Here is a 6,471-nt window from a genome sequence, read left to right as displayed (position 1 = left end):
CAATTTGCACATACTTAGGCAATTCGAAACATTTCTACACCTTAGCACTTTTTAGGATGCATTGTGTCAAGAATCAAACCATGATGCTATAACACACAAATGCACATAATCAGAGTTAAACACCATTCAAATTAGTGGATATATCATAGGAATATCAATCTACCACTATTCACCATTAAGATACCAATTTAAACTAAGATACCAATTTAAAGCAATCTTAAATCACCATTAACCACATGCGCCATTATCCACATGAGTATCTATTTCAGAATGAACACAATAGATGCCACAATAGATGCCAATTAATTCATAGCAGTGCAACCAATTAATTCATAGCAGTGCAAGCTTTCCTCTCAGGTTGAGATAAGCTTTAATGCACAACTTCTCCCCCTTTGACATCAAACACCAAAAACCATACTCAAGCAAGATCATAGGATGATGTCAAGGGACAGCAGGGTGTTAAGGAGGAGAGACACATTATCAAAACTCCCCCTTACTTATTGAGCATATGCTCTACCAACATTAAGTAAGATACAAATACACAAAAAGATTAATATTTCCTTTTGTACCTTTACCATGTTGTAGTGTACTTCCCATTTTGAAAGAATTTAATCTCTTAAGAGCTTCTTCATACTTGTGCCTGATTCTTTATCCTAACCTTTTCTTGTTGCTAAGACACCAAACTTAGAACAAGTTATAGTATTGGGCACAAGAAGAAATTTCTATTCTAATGATTAACAAAAGATGTCAATTAAAGCAAACTATGATGGCTACCAATTGAAAGATACCAATTTCAAGATCATTTATTATCGTAGCTCCATGATATTAAAGCTAAGCATCTAGTATCACCAAATATAATAGAGTATGAGCAATCTAAAAATAAGCCATTACTCACTACTTAAGATACCAATTTCTTGACATACGGAGGTACCCAAGTCCTGATTGCTCCATTTCTTGCTTATCTTTCTTTTCTCCACCTTGAGACTATACAAGATCACTCAAGAAATAATTAGTCTCAAAAGACACAAGTTATGTGTGCTCCCCCTGAAGTTGTGCATCAAGTATTTGAATGACTTGCACTTTGCACATCCTAGCTTCCTCAGAACTAGAGGGGTTCACAACATACCTTGGTCAAGGCATACTCTAACACTTTCATTCCAAAGAGATATCAATTAAATACCAAATTGAAAGCCACTTAATACCAATTGAAGGCTAATTGACTAAATACAACAATGCATGCCTCAGGAACACCTAAGCCAATTGAATACTCACAGGAAGTCTAACATTTATACGCAAGTTAGATAAGCTTCTTACTTAACTATCATTGCGTCACATATACCAATTGAAAAACAACACGATCATGTTTTAAGAACATCATAGTTAAGAAAGTTCTTTAGGTACACCAGAAGAAACAACATTTTAAGGGCATAAATTACCTAAGCCAAGACATTACCAATTGAAAGACAAGAACATAGCTATGATCACAATGAATGGAATTTCAAGAATATTTAATGAAATTCATAGCTCCATTTTCCATACCTTTGCCTTTATGAGAGCACTTGTTATCACCAATTCAGGGCTCCTTTTGCTCACGCACCTCATAGCTCAAAAGGGCACGACATGGATTTGAAATTCACCCAATACCAAACTAGGGTAATCATGTGACATGGACTAAACAAAATGTCATATTTGCACATAGCATGACTTACAAAAAGTTACAGGTTTATCCATATACACCAAGAGAGTTAATCGTTGTGGATATAACAAATGAAAGAGCTACCCATGAATGATTCAAAAGATATATCCTATAGCACCAGTCATGATTAAGCACACATGAATGTGATCATTGAAATTTTGAATCAATTATTGCAAGAATCCAATGTAAGCAAACTTAAAGGCTTAACTACTCCAAGGACAGATAGCACGACATTCAACCTTAAGAGCAATCTAGATAATGCACTTAAGAAACACAGTTACCGTCCTTTGAAGAGACAGATGCGCAATCGAGGTCCTTTGCTTGATTCACCAATAATGATTAAGGACTTATTCAACTTTTCACTTGAGATGAACATGGGGTTAGTGTCTCATAATAATTCAACCTTGGGTCAATAAACACCAAAACAATTAACAGCTTAAGCATAGAGTTTTAGATAACCGTCTTAAGCTCTCCCATGGTCTCCAGTCCATCTCAAGGCACCTGCATGGTTTAGTTAGCACAATTTGGTACCCACCTAGGGATGGGTCCATGACGATCAACTAAATGTGCCTTTGGTACCCAAATAGCCTTTGTGCTAGTTCTAGGTGATCTTGTTATAGATCTATCACAAGTGTATGATTTGGGTCTCCTAAGCGATTGAGACAAATTTACTTGCTTAGAAACCTTACCTTTATTACATACCTTGGATAGATGACCCTGCTCACCACACTTGTAGCAGAAGCGTCGCTCAACCTGACATGACGCTTGCTGTTTGTCATTTTCCTTGGTGAGGGTCACCTTGGAGGATGCACATCCTTGACTCTTCATGACCGGACATGAAGTGATCGTGTGGTCCTTATTGTTGCATCCAAAACAACTCCTTGTCCCTTCATTCTTGTCTTTGTACGGACAGGACGCGATGAGGTGGCCTAACTTCTTGCACTTGAAGCACCTCCTTTTTCCTTTTCCCTTTTTGTACTTGAATGACGTGGAGAGATGATCAGTGCAAACAACATGACTAATTGAATTTTTACATTTTTCCTTGTTCATGTTGATTTCTTCATTTATTGCTTTGGGAACATCCTTCTTATGGAGTTTGACCCTTGCTGCGGTTTCTCCTTCCTCAAGCTTCTTCACCACGTGTTCGTAGATATCTTGCGGAAGTCGAGCAAGGCATCTTCTCCTTAATTGTCTTTGTTTCTTGTTCCCAAGCAATTTCCTTTTTGATCCTGCAACTTGTTTCTCAAACAAAGATTGGCCTTTCTTGGGGCAGTGGAGGTCAGCACATGATAATATTTTGACCAATTGATTACTAGTGCAAGAATGAGGTTCATATGAGTTTAAACTAGTAATTACTACCTCATGAGCAATATCGAGCATGATATGATCATCAACTAGTTTACTATGAGAGTATGACAACATATCATACTTTTCACTAAGAGCAAGCTTTTCTAAATTCATTGTTTCTACTTGACTTCTAAGCATAGAATTTTCAGTTTTAAGTTGAGCAACATTAGATAGATTGTCATCATTATTACTTTGCTCAATTAACATTGAATCATACCGTTGGACCAAGACATCATGAGAGCACCTTAGCTCCTCATGTTCTTTGGTCATCTTCTCCAGGCTGTTGTTTGTGTTGATGAGAGTCTCCTCTAGCCTGAGAAGCGTTTCGCCTTGTTCCTTCTCAACAACTTAACCAAGAGAGCTTTGTCTGCTTTGTTGAGATGGTTGTAGAAACGACGAATCTCCTCTTCTTCCACATCATCGGTCTCATTTTCCCTGTCATTAATGTCAGTGGAAGCAATATAGGAAAATGTACCTTGTGATGATGAAGATTCATCCTCGCTGTCATCCTCATATTTCTCCTCATCATAGCTTTCATCTCCACCGTCATTGTCAGCAATAAAACATTTATCACTAGTGGAGAACAAACCTGTTGACGAGGTGGATTCATCGTTTGGGTGCCATCGTTCTTGTTCTTCTCCCTTTGAATGGTTACTATCACAAGTAATATAGGGAGTAGGAGCATCACAGTTTGCCACAAAATATTTTTCTTTAATCCTATTCCATAAATCATGAGCATCAACAAATAGATCACTATCACTACTCATGATGGCAAAATAGGCACCTCTAGATAGAGAATCAACTAAGATGTTGCATGCATGGTGATTTAGAGTTAGACATCTTAGTTCTTCATTGGAAGGATTTTTACTAATATTAGAGGGAAAAATACTACTACTAAAGACCTGTCTCAAATCAGGATCAACACTCATGAAAGCACTGTAAATAGAGACAGACCAAGACTTGTAATTAGAGCCATCGCCTAAAAGAAGTTCTACAGTTACCTCTTGTGACGACATCGTCATCTCCGGACGGCTAAGCCCACACTGGAGAGGCCTAGTTCTGATACCAATTGAAAGTTCCCTTTGACCCGGGAACAGGATCTGGATGTCGCCTAGAGGGGGGGGGTGAATAGGCGAATAAAACTTTTCAATTTAAAACTTAAATTCTTACTCTACTCGAAGACTTCGTATGCAGTGGAATGAGAAGATCCTTCGAGTAGGTTGCAGCGGAATCGGAGATCCTGTCTCAATATGTCCTGCACTTCAAATAAAGCTTATACCACAGATAAGTGTTGAAGTGCAGATATAAAAGCGAGTAAGAGAGAGAGTCAGGATATAATATAGAACAGAGCACACAGACGCAAGGATTTATCCCGAGGTTCGGCCAAGCCTGAAATGCTTGCCTAGTCCTCGTTGGAGTTAGCCACACCTGGGCTTGGAGTCTATTTCAACTCCTTCCTCCGTTTGCTCAGATCTGTCACTATGACAGATAGAGCCTTTCACTATTGAGGTGGGTTACAACAACACCGTGGCTGCTTACAAACTTCTCGGCAGCACCTCGGTAGAGTAACGATACGCTCAAGACCTTGCTCTAGCTCTTAGCAGCACTTCTCCTCTCTCTAAAGGCTTATAGCTATGCCTTCTACACAAACTATAGAGTTACACACAAGAGGGAGAGTGAGAATGGATTCGAGTGATGTCTACACTTGTTGGCTGCGCTTGTACATTGCTTGAGGCGCCTAGGGGTCCCTTTTATAGGCACAAGGGGCCTAGGAGCCGTTGGAATCCCATTCGGAAGGCAATACTTTCTTTCTGTCGGGTGGCGCACCGGACAGTCCGGTGCACACCGGACATTGTCCGGTGCCCGATTTCCTTCCAGAAATGGCGCAGTCGACCGTTGGCAGCCTGAGAGCCGTTGGCGCACCGGACATGTCCGGTGCACACCGGACAGTCCGATGCCCCCACTTGACCGTTGGCTCGTCCACGCGTCACGCGCGGATTGCGCGGCCGACCGTTGCCCAAGCCGACCGTTGGCTCACCGGACAGTCCGGTGCACACCGGACAGTCCAGTGAATTATAGCCGATCGTCGCCAGACTTCTCCCGAGAGCGGCCTGTTCACTGGAGTTCAGCCTGGCGCACCGGACACTGTCCGGTGCACCACCGGACAGTCCGGTGTGCCAAGCCGAGCTGAGTCTTGGCTCAACACAGCCAAACCTTTTGCACTTCTATCCTTTTCTTCTTCCTTCTGCTTTTAACACTTAGTAGAAGTATATTAGTACACAAAACCAATGTACTAAGTCTAGAAACATACCTTCTCTTAATTATTACATCTATAGTATTTGACATGCTTGAGCTTTTGATGTTGGACTCATAAATCATCAAGTCAGCTTGACTTGATCTAGATTGACATTTCTTAGCTCCAACATCCTGCAAAGGTCACATAGAACATCTCCAAACATAGGAACAACCCAAACTAAAGAACAAGATGAACTTAGCTCTTTTGGGCTGCTTCCAGTTCTGGTTTTGACACTTGTTCTCCTTCTAGTGACCTTGATCTCCTTCTTAGAGCTTGATCTTGAGCCTTATGACTTACACCACATAACTGTAGTTGTTACCTCATTGGTTGTAAGTCACGTCCTTATGTAGTGATCCTTGATGTGCCGTAGCTGTTCTCAACTCGATCACCCTTGACTTTGCAAGCCTTCTTCTTCACCCTTGACTTTGGGTTCCTCAGCCTCCTTGACCTTCTCCCGTGCACTTGGTACCTCGAAGCTCTTCTTGCATCCGTCCTTGGCTTGATCAGTTGTCTCCGAGCTACGCACCCGAGTATCACTTTTGCAGTGTCCATCTTACTTGTGATGTCCATTATGTATCCATAATCCAGTTCTTGGACCATCACATTTGTTCACTTGTGTTGAACCCTGTAGGCTTTACCTTAAGCACATGTTCAACACTTAGTACACTTGTTAGTCCTTTAATTGAGTTGTCATCCAAACACCAAAACTCACAAGAGAGCTTTCAACATGTCTCTAACAAGCTCATCATTTTTCATAGCAAAAGTATTATACTCATTTAAGACTAGGCAATGTTTTTGCTTACGGACATTGGATGTGCCGTCATGGAGCTCATGCAATTTTAGACAAATCTCATTAGCAGTTTTCAAGGTAAATACTTGATTAAAGATATCCATGCTAAGAGATTCATACAAGCAATTTTTGGCTCTAGCATTTAAATGAATTTCTTTTTCCTCACTCGTGGTGGGTTTCTCGGGATTCTTGAGAGGTTTCATCCCGTCACGAGTGACTCTCCAAACACCTAGATCAACGACCTCTAGGTAACAAGCCATTCTAGCACTATAATATGGGAAGTTAGTGCCGTCGAAGTGTGGTGGCCTATGGGTATCCATTCTTTCCTCTAAAAGACGGCGG

This window comes from Zea mays, chromosome 4 (assembly GCF_902167145.1).
Source record: "Zea mays cultivar B73 chromosome 4, Zm-B73-REFERENCE-NAM-5.0, whole genome shotgun sequence".
Lineage (NCBI taxonomy): Eukaryota > Viridiplantae > Streptophyta > Magnoliopsida > Poales > Poaceae > Zea > Zea mays.
The sequence above is the reverse complement of the archived record's forward strand: the minus strand, read 5'-3'. Positions refer to the sequence as shown.